At 36.8% G+C, this 22,135-nt stretch overlaps 1 long non-coding RNA gene and 1 pseudogene across 1 annotated transcript in view; one reads left to right on the top strand and one right to left on the bottom strand.

Moving 5' to 3' along the window:
* Positions 1-22,135, top strand: part of LOC144245394 (uncharacterized) — a 46,335-nt gene that overhangs the window by 7,629 nt on the left and 16,571 nt on the right. The gene's annotated exons all lie outside the window — the stretch shown is intronic.
* LOC144245363 (biogenesis of lysosome-related organelles complex-1 subunit 2 pseudogene) lies at positions 15,096-16,218 on the bottom strand (annotated as a pseudogene).

Here is a 22,135-nt window from a genome sequence, read left to right as displayed (position 1 = left end):
CTGTTTCCCTTGGGTAAATTCCTAGCAGTGCTATTGCTGGGTCATAGGGGAGTTCTATTGTTGATTTTCTGAGGAACCTCTACACTATTTTCCAGAGGGGCTACACCAGTTTACATTCCCACCAACAGTGTAGGAGGGTGCCCATTTCTCCACATCCTCGCCAGCATCTAGAGTCCTCTGATTTGCTCATTTTAGCCACTCTGACTGGCGTGAGGTGGTATCTCAGTGTGGTTTTGATTTGTATTTCCCTGATGAGGAGGGATGCTGAGCATCGTTTCATGTGTCTGTTGGCCATCTGGATGTCCTCTTTGGAGAAGTGTCTGTTCATATCTTCTGCCCATTTCTTCACTGGATTGTTTGTATTTCAGGTGTGGAGTTTGGTGAGTTCCTTAGAGATTTTGGATACTAGCCCTTTATCTGATATGTCATTTGCAACTATCTTTTCCCATTCCTTTGGTTGCCTATTAGTTTTATGGATTGTTTCCTTTGCTGGGTAAGCACCTGTATTTGCATCAGATTATAAAGAAATCTGAAAAAAATCATAATAGAAGCATTTGCATTTCACATCAGACAAATCTACTAAGAAATCATAAGAAAACAAGCAAGGAAACATTTTCACCAACAGCAAAAAATAAAGCAAAAACCAAACCAAACAAACAAAACCAAGAGAGGAGATATATTTTTTTTTGGTTCTTAAAAATAGTTTGTTTATTTATTTATGTCAAGATTTTATTTAAATTCCAGTTAAGTTGACATATAGTGTAATATTGGTTTCAGGAATAGAATTTAGTGATTTATCACTTACGTACAACAGCCAGTACTCATCATAAGTGCCCTCCTTAGTACCTATCACCTATCTAGGCCATCCTCCACCTACCTCCCTCCATCAGCCCTCATTTTGTTCTCTATAGTTAACAGTCTCTTATGGGTTGCCTCCCTCTCTGTTTTTATCTTATTTTATTTTTCTTTTCCTTCCCCTATGTTCATCTGTTTTGTTTCTTAAATTCCACATATGAGCAAACTCATCTCATATTTGTCTTTCTCTGACTGACTTATTTCACTTAGCATAATACACTCTAGTTCTCTCCATGTTGCAAATGGCAAGATTTCATTCTTTTTGATGGCTGAGAAATATTCCATTATATATTTGTGTGTGTGTATATAAATCCATTTATCAGTTGGTGATCATTTGGGCTCTTTTCATAAGTTGGTTATAACTGATAGTGCTTCCATAAACATTGGGATGCATGTGCCCCCTTGAATCAGTATTTTTGTGTCCTTTGGGCAAATACCTAATAGTGTAATTGCTGGGTCATAGGGTAGTTCTATTTTTAACTTTTGGAGGAACTTGCATACTGTTCTCCAGAGTGGCTGTACCAGTTTGCATTCTCACCAACAGTGCAAAAGGGTTCCCCTTTCTCTGCATCATCACCAACATCTGTTGTTTCCTATTCTGTTAATTTTAGTCATTCTGACAGATGTGAGGTGGCATCTCATTGTGGTTTTGATTTGTATTTCCCTGATGATGTTGAACATTTTTTCATGTGTCTGTAAGCCCTTTGTATATCTTCTTTAGAGAAATGACTGTTCATGTCTTTTGCCCATTTCTTAATTGGATTATTTATTTTTTGATTGTTGAGTTTGATAAATTCTTTATTGATTTTGGATACTAGTCCTTTAACCTATATGTCATTTGAAAATATCTTCTCCCATTCTGTAGGATGCCTTTTGGTTCTGTTGATTGTTTCCTTTACTGTGCACAAGTTTTTATCTTGATGAGGTCCCAATAGTTCATGTTTGCTTTTGTTTCCCTTCCCTCTAGAGACATGTCTAGTAAGACGTTGCTGCAGCCAAGGTCAAAGGGGTTGCTATCTGTATTCTCCTTTAGGATTTTGATGGCTTCCTGTCTCCCATTTAGGTCTTTCATCCATTTTTAATTTATTTTTGTATATGGTATAATATTCCATTGAATACTCTTTTCTACTTTATCAAATATTGGTTGACCATATAGTTGTGGATCCATTTCTGGGTTCTCTAGTCTGTTCCACTGATCTGTATGTCTGTTTTTGTGCCAATACCATACTGTCTGGATGATTACAGCTTTGTAATATAGCTTGAAGTCTGGAATTGCGATACCTCCTGCTTTGCTTTTCTTTTTCAATGTTGTTTTGGCTCTTCAGGGTCTTTTTTGGTTCCATACAAACTTTAGAATTGTTTGTTCTAGTTCTGTGAAAAATCCTGGTGGTATTTTGGTAGGGACTGTGTTGAATGTGTAGATTGCTTTGGGTAGTATAGACATTTTAGCAACATTTGCTTGTTCAGTCCATGAACATAGAATGTTTTTCCATTTCTTTGTGTCTTCTTGTTTTTTTCTTTCATAACTGTTCTAAAGTTTTCAGTTCTTTGGTTAGGTTTATTCTTGGGTATCTTCTGGTCTTTTGTGCAACTGTAAATAGGATCAATACCTTGATTTCTCTTTCTGCTGCTTCATTATTGGTGTATAACAATGCAATCAATTTCTGTATACTAATTTTATATCCTGTAACTTTGCTGAATTTGTGTATCAGTTCTAGCAATTTTTTGGTGGAGTCTTTTAGGTTTTCTACAGAGAGTATTGTTTTGTCTGCAAAGAGTGAAAGTTTGACTTCCTCCTTGCCTATTTGGATGCCTTTTATTTCTTTCTGTTGTTTGACTGCTGAGGCTAGGACTTCCAGTACTATGTTGAACAGTGATGAGAGTGGACATCCTTGTCATGTTGATGACCTTAGGAGAAAAGCAAGAGAGAAGATATTTGAACATTGGTTATGTTAACAGATATGAAGGTGATCTGGTTGTGACATCTGTCATCCCATTGATCTCCAGGGTTGATTCGACTGCTCTGGCTGGCTAGGCAGGTGTCCCCTTCCTCCCTTACTGTTCCATATGCATCCCTCCCAAAGCTGAGGGCTTGGTTGAAGAGGACAACCTTCCCTGATAGAGGAGGATCGTTCTTAGGTCAAGGGTATACAAGTAGCTGTGCTCCCCTGCTAGAACCTCCAAACAAGCTCTCAAGGTCCAATTGTAGGAGAACGTAGGGTAGTCAAGCTTTCAATTCTCCAGACATATTCAGATGAGGTACTGCACGTGGCAGTTTGCCTTTCTGTAAAAAAAAAAAAGTTGATTTGGTTAAGGTATTTTTTAAATTCTTTAAAAAAAATTTTTTTAATGTTTTATTTATTTCTGAGAGAGAGCAACAGTGTGAGCAGGGGAGGGTCAGAGATAGAGGGAGACACAGAATCTGAAGCAGGCTCCAGGTTCTGAGCTAGCTGTCAGCACAGAGCCAGATGCGGGGCTCAAACCCACGAACCATGAGATCATGACCTGAGCTGAAGTCGGATGCTTAACCAACTGAGCCACCCAGGTGCCCCAAGGTATTTTTTTAAATTATTAATTGCCACTTAGAATTATCTCATCTGTTTTATTGTGTAAGATTGCTGACCAGGATACTAAATATATTTCATTTCTCATGAATGCCAATTTACTGTACCTGTTTTTATGTACACAGATAGGCTGGGATAGCAGATGTGGAAAATAGAACAGAGCAAGCCTCACTGAGCCCAGGGATTTCTAAGATGTCCATGTTTGGGCTTTAGGGACGTCTGTGCTTCTCTGGAAATTGTCAAAATTTCTATAAATGCACATTTTTTTTTTGCCTTATGAGAAACTATAATTTCCATCAGGTTCGCAAAGGGATCTATAGTCCTAGAAAACATTATAATGTCCTGTCAACTTTGGGTCATTTAAAAGAAACTATTTATCATAGCTACATATTAATAGATGCTGTCATATTAAGATATTATTGGCATTTTGAAGTAAACTTAGACATTGCTAATGTCCTAAGTAAATTTTAGAATTAAATATATTTGTCCTACATAAGATATACCCATACAGCCAAGTAATAATTCTTTCAGGATATTTAGCTTAAAATATTTGTAGCAATTGGGGCGCCTGGGTGGCTTAGTCGGTTAAGCGTCCGACTTTCGCTTAGGTCATGATCTCGCGGTTCGTGGGTTCGAGCCCCGCGTCGGGCTCTGTGCTGACTGCCAGCTCAGAGCCTGGAGCCTGTTTCAGTCTGTGACTCCTTCTCTCTCTGACCCTCCCCTGCTCACGCTGTCTCTCTCTCTCTCCTAGAAAGAAATAAAAACGTTAAAAAAAAAAATATTTGTAGCAATTATTATCTGTATCAAAATTATGTTTTGACTAATTTTCATTTGTTAGCTATTTCTATTGCTTTCTGGATGTTAGTTTTATTCTGTTTGAGTGCCTTCCTCCATTTTTAAGAAACAACTCTTCACATAGCACCTGACCTTTATGATCTTCAGCTTTTTCACTAGCAAAGGTCTATCTCTTTTTAACATTTCCAGCTTGAAAAAACTTAGGGAAAATATTTGGTCAGTCTCACATACTCATTCCCGTTTCCATGAGGCAGAGAGGATGGGTACTGTGGTTAGCAGATTGTATTAGAACATGTTTGGGGTGAGGAGCAGGGATAAAAGGACATACCCCACCTCATCCCAGGAGCCTATTATTTTTAGGAGTTTTAAGGATGATGGGAAAATAAAATGATAAGACTTGGCTACAGGGAATGTATTACAGGAAGTAATGTGAAATATGGCACAAATATTTGAATTAGCATGGACATTTTCGAGTTCAACTAGAACAGTAGCATCCTCTCTGGGTTGTAAGAAGTATAGACTATAGAAATAGACAAGGACCAGGTTGGGAGGACTGTGTATGCTATGATAAGGAATTGAAATTGTATCCCACATACCAGCGTGTTGTAAATGTTGCATTGGTGTCATAGGATGGAGAGGGATTTACTAAAATGCAGATTCACCAACTCAAACACTAGAGACAAAGAACCCAAATCACTGGGGGCCTGAAAGCCTGCGGTTTAAAAAACCACCTCAGGTGATGCTTATGCTTATGTCCACTAAATACGGAAAATCTCTGCTAAGGAGATTAGAAAAATAGGAAGAAACAAAATGGCACAAACTAAAACGTCTGTTAATGTGGTTACAGGCCCCAGATTAGGTCGGTTTTGTTCCACGTGGCAATGTGTGAGCGTGAAGCACATGAGGGCATGTCCTGCATATACATCTCAGAGTGATTTTGTTCTAGCTAAACATTTCTAGGAAAACACCATGCATTGGCATAGACTTTCAAGAATGAAAATGATGGTGAAATATCCCTACTTTAACTTATTCAAGAGAAACCTGAAAAGTTCTGTTAAAGAAGATGCAGAGATTCTGAAAGACACGTTAGTGAAGGAGGCTGTAACCTGAGATCACTAGCCAGAGAGATGCTGGTAATCAGTGTATTGTCCTTAATAAGGAGAATTCAAGTATTAAGTAAGTATCCAGTTTGCTGGTAGGTTTTCCTGACTACTTTTATTAGTTAATTTTACTTACCAGCATCTATTAGGAAAAGGTTTCTGCTACAGTGGATTGTCCTTTGCTATGCTGCCTGCTGCCCTTTATAAACAGTGTTTGGGCTAAACAAGTGTCCCAAAGATTTTGCTCATGGGTCCCCAGTGTTTGACCCAGGACTTAGGCTAAATAGACTTAAGAGGATTACATTAAAATAACTGTAGCTTTTTTCTTCTTTGAAAACAAAGAAGTCCGAAAATGGGGTTAAGTTTTAGGTCAGAATACTTAAGGTTTTGCTTCAACCCTGCTGTTGAATAGTTTTGTGTTCTTGAGAAACTATTTAATCTTTTTAAAGTTTTTCTATGAAATGGGATAATAATGCCATCTTGCTCATCCTCACAAGACAATGAGAGTCAAATAAAATGATATAATGGAAAAACTTTATTGAAATATATGTTCTTTTATAAAAGCAATGAGTTACTATTTAGAAGAAAGTGCAGCCAGTTATACAAAATTTACTGTAAAATATATCATTGCCTCTAGGAGTTTAAAATCTAAGACAATACATAGACAGGCAAAAAAGAGCTCCATGCAAATGCTTTTATAGTTGGGAAAAGTGAAATCGGCACATAAAAATATGTCAAGAGTTTGGAAACGTGCCCATTTCAGAAGAGTTGTTGACATCAAGTAGAATAATGATTCCATTTAAAATTCTGGCAACTGCTGTTACCTGTTTTTGTTTTGTTTTATTTGGAGAATATTACTTCCTGCCTTTTCTGCTCTTCCATGCTAGTCAGATAGCAGGATTTAAAAGTTGGTGTGTACCCGTGTGAGTCCATAAATGAAAAGAAGCCTTCAGAAATATCTGCTCTTTCAAAGCTGGTCTTTGGGTTTTTCTGATGTGACCTGATCTTATTGTTTAGAGTTTAATCCCAACAAGCCGCCTTTGGTTTACTGGCCTCTGCAGCATAGCCCTCACTCTGCTCTTTGATCAGTTATCATGTTGCTTCATGCTGCCATTACATCCATCTTGCTTGGCAGCTTCATTATTCTTACCCTTGAGTCTCACTGCTTCTTTGCATACAAGAATATCTGTATAGAATTATTGCTACTTTGGTGCAGTTATTTGTCCTGATTTTCCTCAAACCCAGTGAAAATGTAAACAAGTGAGTGTTTGTGGTTTAAGGATTTTTTTTTCAGAAGATTATTAACAATTCAGTTTATAGCATTGGCAAAGATGGACAGCTTGTAAGTGTGTATATTGCTGTTTGTTACAATAGGATCTTGTACATCCAGGTGCCCAACATCTGAACTCCTTTAAAATAGCCTTAATATTTGTCAGGGATGAAAAGCCCATTTTCCTAAAACCTCCTAGACATATAGGACTGTTGTCAGTTTGATGTGTGTGTGTGTGTAGTAATGTAGGAGCACCCCTTAACCAAAGACCTAATATGGGACAGCCATGAATCTCTCCTCTGCAGTATGTACATCTAGGTTCAGATCTTCTGATACAGCTGAGATCGGCAGACCATTAGCAGCATTGAGCAAAGCTTGGTAAAAGTCCTGATTATTTTTATGTCTTTACTTTCCCTCCAAACATAGCTTTGGAATCAGACAAGTCTTGTGTTCAAAAGTAAGTGCGATTTGCCACTGTGTCATCTTGTGTATGTTACATTAGCCTTCCGGAAATTGAGGATAGTAACTTCTCATAGGTTTGTTGTAAGGTTTAAATGTGTAATATATAAAGGCCCCAAATAGTACCTGACATATACAAGGTACTCAGCAAATAGAGATCTATCCCATTGTCAGTTATGTTTTCCACCTTGTGTTTATGCATTGTGATGGCATGATGCATATCGTTCATATTTTCTCTTAGCCAATGTTTTAGTTTAGAGGATTTGTAACCTCAATTCCTTGAAAGCCCGACATTTTTATGCATCTTAGGTATGCATCTTGGAGAAACTCAAAACAGCTCTGATTAGCAAACTTAATAAAAGCATAGCTAAATTAAACTAACCAAACTCCTTGTTCTTCTAATAAATCTCTTTCAATAAGACTTTCTGGATTATAGCAAGAATTGCCTGAGGATAAAATATTAATTTGTTTTTAATTCAGTGCACTGCAATGAAGTACGCTGATATTATTAAACTCAACTTTTCTCTGACTTGGGGGCAAAACTAAATCACCATCAAGTAGTAAGGCCACATACCACAGCAACACACCAGCTGAAGGGCTTTTCAAACACTGCATATTTAGGAGAAAGTTTAATCAACTGGAGCAAAGCTTTATATTTAATGTCCATTAAAACATCATAGATGAGTGATATCAAGTTCATTGTTTACTTTGATTTAAATTATTTAAAGGCATTCAGCAAGATAAAATGGTTTATCTTCTATGGCTTTCTTTGGATGGGCTGTATGATTTAAAAATCTTTTTACAAAAGGAGAGAAAAAGGTAAATTTGGTAGTAAGAGAGCTGAATCTCAGAGGGCCATTTACATACTATTGAAAATTGCATAGGCAACAGTGAGAGACTTAAACTATTAAAAGGCCGTCTGGCATTAGTAGAGGTCGTTTGGTCTCAATTCTTTTTTTGCTCACAGGGTTGAATATATAACTAATGTGCTCTTATCAGTCTCCTATGAAAAATACTTTTGCTATTTTTTCATCACGAGTACCAGAGTAAAATACTCATCTGCCTTCCCAGGTTTGGCAGGAAATAAAATAAGTGAATTGAGCTGGGCAGGGTCGGTGGCCAACTGGATCTCACATGCTAATGGTCACTGAAACTCACCTCCATAATTATTGCCACATAAAAGTTTTCAAGAAAAAACAAAAATTAGATTTTTATGTAAAAGTGTCCCTTTATGTAATTTAGGAAATTAAAAACATGTCCTTCTTTACAGAGCAAATTTGAACTGCATGGGCCAGTGATTTGTCTGACCCTTCACTCAAGCACAAAATGCCATACCCAATCTGGATTTAACTTTCTTTTTGTCTTATTGTTTACTCACACCTACCACTACCACCACTACCTCCCTAATCCTACCTTTCACATACATACATACACAGAGCACTCGCCCTCCCGTTATGTCAAATTGTTTATCCTTTCTAGAGCACAGTTACTTTCCTACCTCCCTGCTCTTCCATTAACATGCATGCTCTCTTCCTAGGTCGCTTTCCACATACCAGCTCATGAAATCTCTGTATCTTCTTCAAGTATCAGCACGTGACAAGTGTTCTGAGTTTTCTGTGAGCATCTGATCCCAGGACTGAGATGAATTCATGGCTCACTAATTGTACGTCTGTACTTCCTTGCATTATGATTCCTCATTTGCATGTCTATTTTACTATTACTCTTCCATTTCTGTTCCTCCAGTGTTGCTGGGAAGAAAAACACAATGGCCATGACAAAATATACTTAGTCAGGTTTGACAACCAGAGAGACTTCCTGATTTGTTATCAGGTCACAGTTCCTACCATTCCTTCTTGAGATAAGACTGCCTCATGGGGACAGGAGCTAGGCTTACAGGCTGTCTGCTTGGACTACTTTGCAGAATGGATATTTAGAATTTCTGACTCAAGCTCCATAGGGCAAATGACCCATAGTTCTTTGTTTCATAAGGCTGATTTCATAATCTTAGTTCGATCCAAGCCTGGATAATCTCGCCTGCTTCATTCCAGTCTCCCAGCCTTGGCACTCATGAAGAGAATCTTTATCAGGGAGGGGGAGACCCTTCATGATAATAACTTTGATAAGTATTTTGAGGGATAGAGCACTTGTTTTCCATGATCTCTACAAACAAGTCATTCTCAGCCCCTGTTGCTGCTCATCATATTGCTCCAGAAGTCAGTTTTTAAGGTTTTCTTATTCTAAACAGACTGGGAGCTTTTTATGGGGGTAGAGCTATATCTTATTAACTTTTGTATCTTCTGTTCCTAACAAAAAAAAAAAAAAAAAAAAGGAGCTCAAATACTTGTTAAGGGAACAAGATCTTGTTTTTCACTTATAGTTAACTTTTTGTGAGGTAGGCTGGCAAATGTACCATGGGCTCCTTGACCAGTCTCACATTTACTAAACAAATAAAGTGAAAGCTAATAGAACACCACATTGGCACTTTCTTTACATTTTAGGCAGATGGAGCAAACATAATTTTCTATGGTTTTATTTTATTTTGTTTCAGCCCTTATTGAACTTAGAGTTTACTCAGTATTTGCTCAGCTCTCTCAGGGACCTTGTCAAGATCAATGGCAGTTCTCACCACAATTTCCTGGCCTTATAGTTAAAATTATATATTTTAAAAGAAGATTTAGTTTTAAGATTAATTTAAGATTACATTTACTCATTTTGACTAAGAGTGAAGCTCTCTGAACATATTGTGGTATGTCTTCTAGTTTTGTCTAAAGACACTTGCTAAATAAGATACTATCAAAATGATAATCACGTTAGTTAAAGTAGCAATCATTTTTTGAACATTTGATATGTGCCATGGTATGTACCAAGCGATTCCGAGAACTGATGCATTTACTCTGCAACGTCCTTCTGAGTTATAGATGAGATGCTACCACTCAAAGGTGTTAAGTAAACCACCCAGGTGTGTAAGCTAGTAAATGTTCATCTGCATTTAAAGCCTGAACTCTTTCTATGATACCAAAATCTGAGAGTGCAGTTTTACTTCCCTTGTCTTCACAATTCAAAACCCAAAGTAAATTATTTTGGTAGTTCCACAGTTCTCTAAATTAGTAGCAATTTGAGGATTGCAGCATCCTCAGAGATAAGAGGGTGAATGCAGGGGCTGCAGTGCCTTCTGGATTGGATATTTTACATGGATGTTTTGTTTCTTTATTTAAATATTTACATTTATGTTCTCTGAAAGTACCCCATTTTATACTTTCATGTCAGTCTTGATCTCCGTTTTTTTGTTGTTGTTGTTTTTTTTTTTTTTTATAGTTGTCTTGTAGCCAAGTAAAAAAGTAAACCTTTTGGTAATTACATCTACTAACTCTGCTTCTCCTGGTGCTCATTGTATTAAAATCAATAACCAAGTGATCTCACTTTACAATCAGTACATGCCCTGAGAACCTAGGATAAGACTGGTGTTGGAAAGTTCTGGAGAGATTACCAATATGATGTTTACCTCAACATTGACTACAAGGAGAGAGGCACTATTTGTCTTGCTTAAGATTTAATAAGAAGAATTAGGATTTAATAACAAACAGAAATATAAAGCACCTTCCCAGACATAAGGGCTCTGGTGATATGTGTGAAACGTATGTGACTAAATATCAGGAGTGCCTTCTGGATTGGATATTTTACATGGATGTTTCATTTCTTTATGTGAATATTTACATTTTGGGGGAACCTGGGTGGCTCAGTTAGTTAAGTGTCTGACTTCAGCTCAGGTCATGAGCTCACAGTTTGTGAGCTCAAGCCCTGCATCAGGACTCTATGCGACAATTCAGAGCCTGGAACCCACTTCAAATTCTGTGTTTTCCTCTTTCTCTGCCCCTCCCCCACTCACACACACACACACACACACACACACACACACTCTCTCTCTCTCTCTCTCTCTCTCTCAAAAATGAACATTAAAAATTTTTAAATATTTAGATTTTTAATCAAACTTTTAATAGTATAAGATATTTACTTAAAGCTTTTTAACCTATACTATTAATAAGATATTTACTTAAAGCATTTTCAGTTATAGCATCATGCTTCTATTAGTTTGTCGGTAAGTATAAATACTTTTTTGCACATAAATACTTTTTCTTACACTTGGGGAAAAAAAGGAACATAGGATTTGAAATTTCTATCAGGAATATGTATAAGCTGAAATAGTAAAACACTTGACTAACAGTGACTTTAATAAATAATGGCTTATTTTCTTTTTTTATGACAAGAAATCTGGAGGTAGATGGTTCCTGGAATTGGTTTAGTGACTCATTATTATCAGAGATGGTATCTCTGTAATCTGATTTTTTCCCCATATGGTGACAAGATGGCCACAGTCCTGGGCATGAAATCCACATTCAAAGCAGGAAGAAAGGAAGAGGAACCATTAATGAGGAATCTCTTTCAATCAAGTAAACAAAAGGTTTCCTAGAAATCCCCAATTTCTGCTTATATATCATTGTCCAGAACGTTGTTTCATGCCCATCTCTTATTTTCTTTCATGGCCGTTTCTTACACAGAAAGCTGGAAAAATGAGCATTTTACTTTTCTAGCCACTACAGTGGAAGTTAGTATGGGAGAAGGGAGTGGGAAATGGTTTTTGGATCTGCCAAACTAGCTGTATTTTTTGTTGAAGCATAAATAAAATATCTGGAAAGCACTTAACAGTGAGTCTGGTTTATAAAAAGCAGATATGTAGTGGTAACGAACATTACCAATAGCAAGGAAATAAAAAGTGCTTCCTTGGCAATCTTACCTCTCTTTGTGTACATCGTACACTTTTCCTGCATGCTATAAACCCACTAGAAATAAGGTATCCTACCTTTATTTTAAAACTTTAGAACTTTTCACTTTCTTACATTATTTTTCCATACATGTCTATTTTGGTTGATGAATTTAAAGTAAAAACAAGTCATTTCTGTTTTCTGATTTATAGTATTCTCTATTCCCACAGAAATGGGGAGGAAAGAACAGTTATTTGAGGACAGAATGTCATAACACACAAACCTTTCTCTCTCCAACATCATTTGATCTGTGATAAAAGGGGAAACAAGATTCTGAGAGGTTGAGCAAATAGCAAATAACTTCACCTCTCAAATGCCCCAGATTTCTTTTCTATATTAGAAAAATATATTGAAGTTTTCCAATCTCTGAATGGAAAGACACATGATAAACATATTATACTAATGTTGATATAGTACTGTCCATGGGAAAGATATGGATATCTTGGCAAGAAGTGGAGTGTTGCTTTAAAATGACCATTTACTGGTAACAATAAGAAATAAATAGGTTGATTCTAGTTGTCATCAAGCTGACTTTTATTGAAAACTGAAAGAGAAAATGTAGCCCCAAGGAATTACATATACTCTAAGCAAACTCTTATTTGATATCCTGGAATAGATTTGATTTCTTTTTTAAAAAATTTATTTTCTCAAAGCTTACAGGATATTTTAGTTCTCAGATTAAGCCACATCTGTTTTAGAAGTATCCCTTGGTTAAGACTAACTTTGCTGAAAGGTATATTGGATAACTATAACAACTTGTCCTAAAAGATAGTAATTTTAGTTAACTGGTATGTCACAGCTAAATGCAAGTAATAACAGAGAAATATTTAAATGTGCAATGAAACATTTAATTTCAATTTATTGAGGGAAAAAGAGACAAATGGAGAAAATTGTGCTCAGAAAGTCAACTTATTCAGGTAAAAAAAAGTGTGTTAAGTTTTTAGAAAGATTTTTCAGATTATAATTAGGTATGTAAATGATCTCTTGACATAATGATGCTGTGTAACAAATCACCCCTAGAACAAAAAGATTTAAAACACATATTTATTATTTCTCGTGAGCCTATGGACTGGCTGGTTGGTTACACCAATATAGGCTGGATTGTTATGTGCTGGGCTAGATCATACCTCTGTGGTCATATGGTACGTTGGCAAAAAGCTGTCTTAACTGTTACTGTTTTACCTTGGACAGGTTGTCTTTTAGTCCATAAGTCTCTCACATACTTTCATCAGACAAACGGCATGCCCATTTGATAGTGGAAAAGGTCCAAGAATGAGCCAGCCCAATCATATAAGAGGGCAAGTGGAAACATACATGTCCTTTTCAAGCCTTTGCTTTCAGCACATTAGCTAGGATCTCATTGCCTAAAATAAGTCAGATGGTAGATTCAGTGTGGGAGAGAAGAACACAGTTAAGGGCCAAGGTTTAAGGAGGCCCTATCTGGGACCCTTAATGTAAGCAAGCTACCACACCAGGCTTATTTTTGTTTTGTTTGGAGAGTGTACCAAGAACAAGCCCCCTTCTCTGAGTACTTTAGGTAACTTTTGTTGTATTGTTACTAATTGGCTGCAGAATTATCAAGCTAGTTCTATGAAAACTAGTTTGCTTGTTTTGTTTTGTTTTTCCAGATGGTAATTATGGTCTTCTCAGACTTGATGCCAATTTCCTTTTTATTTTTTTGAGAAGTTTTATGAATATTGCAGTTAATTGGCTATATCTCCAAAAAGCTTTATGTTTCTTCTCAATAGATAAAAGCTTCTATTTCTCTCATAGAATAGATATTATCTTTGATTAAAGGAAGCCCTATCCATGAGAGAAAAAAAAAATCAATTCTTTCTAGAAATAAGTTGGGCTAGACAAGAGAGTAGACTGGGATAAATTCCTTTCAGTGTAATGTACTACATCAAACTATGACACTTGCATAAAGATTTTTAGATGTAGGATGGTGTATATGTTGCTTACAGCCATTGGAAAACTTTGCCCTATAAACACCTCAGAGATGTGACTTTATCATAATTGCTTAGATATCTGTTTGCAGTTACAGAATGTCACTGTTACTATTAGAAAAAAAATTGTTATTGCCTTAAAATTTTTATAACTTTTTGAAAAATTGCCTTATATAAGCAGATGATTCTCTGTGAAACAGACCATCTCACATTTTGCAGAGGAAGAAATGAGTGGAGTGTTTTCCTAAGGCAACTTGAGTTTCCAAGGCATATGTTGAAACTTGCATACGCCCCTGACCCACACTTAATTATTCCTAACTTAACCTAACCTTGCCACTATAAAGTGGAAAAGTCTGGACTAAAATTTCAACATAAAAATTTCCACTAAAATGCAAAAGGGAGTGAGTAAAAGTGAAGAACCACAACAATTATTTTCCAAGATGGAAAAAAAATGCAAATGAGCACTGTTTGTGAGCTTATGAAAGATATATGAAACAGGCTAAAGCGGCCATCTGCTAAAATAATTCAAAAGCGAAAATTTGGTTAGTTATTGACTGGTCTTAATAAGCTCGAATGTTGTTCACCCGCAAAGAATTTCAATCTAAAATCAACTCTTCATTATTTCTGAATCAGCATTCCATGATCTGTGTCAGATCATCGTAGCTCACACATAGCAGCAGGTGGACCAGATGCTGAACGTTAAATTAGCAAAATAACAAGGCAAAATTCTCCTTGCAAGCTCTGATTCCCTCTTTGCCTTCCTCCCACATACAGAAATTGGAGACAAAAAAATGGAGAGAGGTATTAGGACAGACTGCAATTATATGGCACTGGGTCCTTGTTTTTGTATTTAACCTTGTTTTGTTTATATATTAGTTTCTGTTATAGCATGCTATGTGGTAAATAGCTGATAGTGATGCCTCTATTACTTCTCTAAAGGTTATTTATACTTTCTCAAGTCTAGATCACTTGACAAATAAACTCAAATCCTAACTCAGATCCTGGTGCTTCTATTTTAAAGGGATTTTTCTGGGTTCTCTTTTTTCTATTCTGTTTCTCCACAATATACATATATTTCTTTTCAAAATGGCTGTTGGCGTGGTTACAGACATGGTCAGGAAAGAAAGTTGTTAATCTTTCATAGATGGCAAATAGCTTATGTGTATAGGAATTGAGATATTGGATTTCACTCCACTTCAGCCATACTACCCTTAGAGGCTGATCAGTCTGATTCTTAGGCTAAATGGTTGAAGTTTCTTTTTTTTTTTTTTTTATAAAGAACAAGATTGTTTTCCTTTTTTAATTTAGGATCTTATTAGCAATACATTAGCATCATTAATAGAAAAAAAGAACCATTGACACAGAAACTCAAAACGAGCCATTAAGAAAATAATGTAGTAATCAACCACTATGAGAGAAAATAGGTCCTCTCATTTGATCTACTGGCAAACCCAGGTTTATCCTGAACTTTGAGAGACCCTCTGTCCTGAGTGGGTGATAAAACATTCAAGTAAAGGGTAAGGAGTTTTAAGTGTGAGTTTCTGAGGGATACTGCCTCCGAAGAAGTTCAGGGGTAGCCACAGTCCTCCAGTTTACTCCAATGTTGGGACGTTTCTGGGACGACCAGCATAGGTTCCTTTTGAGGAGTTTTGACAATTCATCAGCCTCAGGATTCAGATCTTATAAAACATTCCTCCATGTTAAAAAGAAAACCATTTTTCCACAAGAATAAGTTTTTCATCGCTTCTCCAGCTTCTTGTACTTGGCTTCCAGTTTTTTTGAATATGCATCCAACTTGTAGGCTGCCTGCTCAAGAGCTGCTACCTGTTCTTCAATTACATTGATCTGATCCAGGTAAGGCTGCAGTCCAGCATACTTCTGGTTTAAGTCCTTTAAGTTTCTACTAATGTTTATAGCAATATCTTTCATTTCAAGATACTTCAGGCTGGTTAGTTTATTCATATTTTCCAGGAGCTTATAGTCTTCGCTGGTGGCCGTCAGTTCCCCAGTCAGGTAAGTTGCCATTTTGGAGAACATGTCCCGGCAGAGCTCAGTGATGTCAGCTTCAGCCAGCTCCTTTGCTTCCTCAGCTGTCTCCACGGCGGCATCGTCTCGAACTGGATCCTCTTTTTGGGTCGCGGGGACACCCTCGGCAGCTGCCGCCGCCGCCATGCCTGGCCCCGCCTAAATGGTTGAAGTTTCTTACTATTAATGGGTATGCCATGGAAAATAAAAAAAAAAAGAGGGGCAGAAATATGCATGGTGCTCAGAGCAGCCACAGCTTGTCTGTGTGCATACCATGGAAATAACAAAAATTTGGTCTAGAGAAAATAAGTTTTCTGCATCCCATACAATTAGCAGTAGAGACATATTGAGTTAGCTACAATTCTGTCTCGATACTTGACCAATCTCACTAAAATAACAGGAATAAGAGCACACTTTTCCCAAGAAGAAGAGTTCTGCATTTATGTGTTACATTATGATGGTTTATGACAAATTATAAGGAAATAAACTTCATTATTATATTGGTGATTGCAGTTGACAAATTTTATTGCTACCTTTTGTAACACAAAAGCAATTAAATATTTAAAAGAGTAACATGATTGAATGTGTTTTCATTGTTACATTAAGTGCTAAATAGATTATGGCATTGTTACTAAGAATGCACATCACTATTTTGAGTAAAAATTTTAAAAAAAATTCTGAGTAAATTTGATTAGTATCTTAAAAATGCAATAGAAATTGCTGCTCTCAGTGGAGAGTCTCATGGAGACTGAGGAACACCGAGTTTTAAAAAACTCAAAAAATGCTAGAGTTTCTTATAATGTTGATGGTAGCATAACAGTAAAAACTCTAGAAAATGAAGCTTTCTAAAATATAGAATATGAGACTAATTAAGAGAGCAGTAAGATATTGAATCCCATGGAGATTTTTGGACAGCCTAGATGAAGACATAATCTGAAGACACTTGCATTTGGTGCTTGCAATAGATGTGCTAGGTTCCCCAGCACAGAGGCTCTGCAGGTTGTATGAGGTCCCTGAACCCTGGGACAAAAAGGAAAGGCTTAGCTGTTGGCTTGTATGGAAAGTGGCTGATGGAGTTTCATGATTATAATGGATAATCTTTTTGCTATAGAAAAAAGAATATGAATGTAATTGGAAGGAGGGCTGTTATTATGGGAACCTGTTTTTCCAAATAAAATTCTGAAAACCTTATTGAATGAATTCCTTGAAAGTTAGTGAGATTCACCAAGACAACTTTATGAGCTCCAAGTGTTCTGTGATGTTGTTTTCATTCTCTAAGCAGAGAACAAACTGTAACCCACAGGCAAAATCTGGCTCATTGCCTGTTTTTGTTTTGTTTTGTTGTAGAGCAATTTTAGGTTTATAGAAAAATTGAACAGAGTTCCAGTATCCTCTCACCCCCTCCACAGTTTCTCCTGCTGTTAACATCTTGTGTTGGTGTGGTACATCTATTAAAATTCATTAGCCAATATTGATACATTAGTATTAACTAAAGTCTGTAGTTTGGATTCGTGTTCATGATTGTGTTGTAAATTCTAGGAGTTTTGACAAATGCTTAATGTCATGTATTCACCAATACACATCACACAGAATAGTTAGACTCACTGCCCTAAAAGTCCCATGTGTCCACTCATTTATTATCCCCCTCGCCGTGCTTGGCAACTATTGATCTTTTTACTGTTTCCATAGTTTTCTCTTTCCCAGAATGTCATGTAGTTGGAATCATACCATATGTAACCTCTTCAGATGGACTTCTTTCACTTAGCAACATGCATTTAAAGTTTCTCCTCATCTTGTCATAACTTGAAAGCTCTTTTTTTTTTCTAAATTTTTGAGAGAGAGCAAAGAGAATGTGTGCACGCACTTATGAGCAGGGCGGGCTGAGGGATAGAGAACCTTAAGCAGGCTCGAAGCCCAGCACAGACCCTGACTAGGGACTCCATCTCATGACCATGAGATCACAACCTGTGCTGAAATTAAGAGTTGGATGCTCAACTGGCACCTAAGCACCCCTTGATAGCTCATTTTTTAAATTACTGAATAACATTTCATTTTATGGATATCCCAGTTTCTTTAGTGATTCACCTAATGAAGGACATCTTGGCTGCTTTGAGTTTTTGGCAATTATGAATAATGCTAGTATAAACATCTACATGCAGATTTTTGTGTGGACATAAGTTTTCAGCTTCCTTAAGCAAATACCAAGGAGTGTAATTGCTACAATGCATGGTGAGAGTAGGTTTACTTTTGTTAAGAAACCACCAAACTCTTCCAAAGTATCTGTGCTACTTTGTGTTTTCACCAGCAATGGATGAGAATTCCTGTTGCTCCACATCCTTACCAGCTGTTGGTTGTTGCCTGAATTTTGGATTTTGGTCATTCTAATATTTGTTGTTAACCTCCTACTTTTGTAAATAAAATTTTATTGGAATATAGATATGCTCATTCATTTACATATTTCTGTGGCTGCTTTCATGCTACAATGGCAGAGTTGAGTGGCTGTGACAGGCACCATATGGCCCACAAAGCCTAAACTATTTACTGTCAGGCTTTTTATGGAAACTGGCTTTAGAATATTTTTTTTCTAGCACATTTCCTGTTGGCTTATCCAAAATTCCTACGAAATAGTTGTGTTTCGTTCACGAGAATAATCATGAGCCCACCCAGGTCTTTTACGAGTAGTGGAGTAGATCCATCACTAATGCAATAACTTAACAGGTCCATCCGGTAAAGACCTTGGAAAAATAAGACTTTTGTGTTCCTGTTTTTAAGACACATTAAAGAAATGGAGGCTTCTGAAAGCCAACAAGGTATCATCAGAAACTGTAAAAGCAACAAATAGAATAATCTTGAAATCATACACTAACTTTGTAGCATGCATATATGGATAGTTATGTATATATGTACATATATGTGTAAATACTTAACAGTTAAGAATAAGCTTAATCTTCTGCACTGCAAAGGAAACAGTCAACAAAAGTAAAAGGCAACTGACAGAGTGGTAAAAGATATTTGCAAATGATATATCGGATAAAGGGTTAGTATCCAAAATCTATAAAGAACTTATCGAACTCCACACCCGAGAAAACAAATAATTCAGTGGAGAAATGGGCAGAAAACATGGATAGACATTTTTCCAAAGAAGACATGCAGATGGCCAGCAGACATATGAAAAGATGCTTGACATCAGTCATCAGCAGGGAAATACAAATCAAAACCACACTGAGATACCACTTCATACTGGTTGGAGTTGCTAAAATGAACAAATCAGGAGACTACAGATGCGGCTGAGGATGTGGAGGAACCCTCTTGCAATGTTGGTGGGAATTCAAACTGGTGCAGCCACTCTGGAAAACACTGTGGAGGTTTCTCAAAAAATTAAAAATAGAACTACCCTATGACCCAGGATAGCACTACTAAGAATTTATCCAGGGGATACAGGATTGCTGATTCATAGGGGCACATGTACCCTAAAGTTTATAGCAGTGCTTTCGACAATAACCAAATTATGGAAAGAGCCTAAGTGTCCATCAACTGATGAATGCATGAAGAAGATGTGATTTATATATACAAAGGAATACTACTTGGCAATGAGAAAGAATAAAATCATGCCATTTGCAGCAATGTGGATGGAATTAAAGGTATTATGCTGAGTGAAATAAGTCGGTCAGAGGACAGATATCATATATTTTCACTCATATGTGGATCTTGAGAAACTTAACAGAAGACCATGGTGGAAGGGAAGGGGAAAAAATAGACACAAACAGAGAGGGAGAGAGGCAAACCATAAGAGACTTTTAAATACAGATAGCAAACAGGGTGGATGGCTGGGTGGTGGGGGAAAGGAGAAAATGGGTGATGGGCATTGAGGAAGGCACTTGTTGAGATGAGCACTAGGTGTTGTATGTAAGTGATGAACCATGGGAATCTACCCCAAAAAACAAGAGCACACTTTACACACTGTATGTTAGCCAGTTTGACAATAAATTATATTAAAAAAAGAATAAGCTTTATGATGGACAAATCCTACTTGTGATCAGGATTACTTTCTCTTTCTCAATTTTTAAAAATTAGCAACAAAAAGCAAACACACTGATATATAAAATAGCNAACGGACGAATGGATCAAGAAGATGTGGTTTATCTATACAATGGAAATAACTACATGGCAATGAGAAAGAATGAAATCTGGTCATGTGTAGCAACATGGATGGACCTTGAGGGTGTTAGGCTGAATGAAATAAGTCAGGCAGAGAAGGACAAATACCATATATTTGCACGTATAGGAGGATTAGGAGAAACTTAACGGAGAACCGTAAGGGAGAAGAAGGGGGAAAATGGTGGGGGAGAGGGAGAGAGGTAAACCATGAGAGACCCTTGAATGCTGAGAACAAACTGAGGACTGATGGGTGTGGGGGGAGAAGGGGGAGATAGGCATGGAGAAGGGCACTTGTGGGGATGAGCACTGGGTGTTATATGGAAACCAACTTAACAATAAACTATTTGTAAAAAAATAAATAAATAAATTTTTAAATAAATAAAACTTTCTATTCCGGCAGGGCCATGTTTACTATCCTTTATTTAACATTTAAAACTCCTTAAAACTGGGTCTAATATGAACCTACTTTCATCAGTCTGAATTTATGACTGCTGCTCTGTGCAGAGTAATTTTTGCTCTGCACCTCTATGTGTGCCATTTCATCTGCCAGGAATGCATTTCTTACCCTCCATTTCCATTTGCCTGGGATGCATTTTTTTACCCGCCATTTCCATTATAGACTTTCTGGTTCTTTTTTTACAGCTCAGCTGAAATGTTAACATCATCTGTATTTTGCTAACCCTTCTGACCCAGTACTAATACCTTTTTCCCTTGTGCTCCTCTAATGCCTAGTTATTTCAGAAACTATCTTTGACACTTATGCTTCCTTTTAGTGTAGAGATTTATATACCTGATTTTATATATTGAGGTATTCATTTCTTGCAAATTTTAATGTTTCTGAAATTGAGATATCCAAAAAGTTCTATGCATATTTAATGATTTTCTTGTTTTCCATAAAGCTATTACTTTGATTTAAATTATATAGATGGTGTCTTATGTTGAATGAATATAGTCTGTACCTTGTATCCCTTTGCTGTAATATAAGTTTCTTGGGTGGTGAGGACCATGTCTTGCACAATTCTCTATTTTCCACAGCTCCTTGCACATAATAGATAATCAATAAATGCTCTTAAAAGGAATGGAATACATAAAATGATATAAAAAGGAAAGATACAATATACTCTTCCTTGGGCTGTGTGTGAAATGAGATCTTGCACTTCAAAGGTTGTCTGGGAGTTCAAAGCATAAGTCCTCCAGCGGTTGTATCATTCATGCCTATTGTACACCTGTCATAGGTTACTGCTAGAGAAATGAGATACATTGTCTCTCATGAGGCTTTGAGATGATCTGCTTATTTTTTTCTCTCATATCCAGCTACTGCATTAATTTTTATGCCAGACTGCTTAAGTAGGCAATAGTACATTTTGCCTTGCTTTGTTTTATTTCAGTAATCTTGCTCAGCCAGCGGGAAGGCCTATTAGTAGCTTTCTTGGAATCTATTTACAACAAATTCTTTCTATTTACTGAGTATAATACTTTGCCCAAAGCCATCCAAACAGTTTTGGATCCTTCTTCCTGGCCCTAAATTGGAAGAAGCATCAATTTGAAACAGCTTCAAATCGATTTCCAATTATTTCTGTGCTTAAAGCATTGAGAGATTCACCTGGAAAGTTTAATATTCCTCTGTTTTGTACTTTAAGATTTTCCTCTATTTTTAAAGCCCTTAAATGTTCTAGAAATTATCTTCACTTGATCTTTGAACCAAAGCATCTCTTTATTATTTCTCTTTCCCTCCTTGGATTATTACTCTTATTTTTGAAGAATTGCCCATGCAATGACTTTCTATTTTGATCATGCTTTTCTAATCTCTATCTAGTTAATGAGAACAATTATGAAAGTTAATATTTTATGGTTAGCCTTTGTCATGTACTATGGGAAGCATTTTATGTGAATTATTTTATTTAATCTTTATAGTAAACCTGTGAGCAAGAAGTATTATTATTCTTGTCAAAAGTAAACCCGAAATATCACTTCTTAAAATCCTCTAATAACTGGGGCCCCTGGGTGGCTCAGTCGGTTAAGCGTCCGACTTTCGCTTAGGTCATGATCTCGCGGTTCGTGGGTTCGAGCTCCGCGTCGGGCTCTGTGCTGACTGCCAGCTCAGAGCCTGGAGCCTGTTTCAGTCTGTGACTCCCTCTCTCTC

Source organism: Crocuta crocuta, unplaced genomic scaffold (genome assembly GCF_008692635.1).
Source record: "Crocuta crocuta isolate KB4526 unplaced genomic scaffold, BGI_CrCroc_1.0 scaffold343, whole genome shotgun sequence".
Lineage (NCBI taxonomy): Eukaryota > Metazoa > Chordata > Mammalia > Carnivora > Hyaenidae > Crocuta > Crocuta crocuta.
Note: the sequence above shows the minus strand (reverse complement) of the source record. Positions and strands in the feature narration are given on the sequence as shown.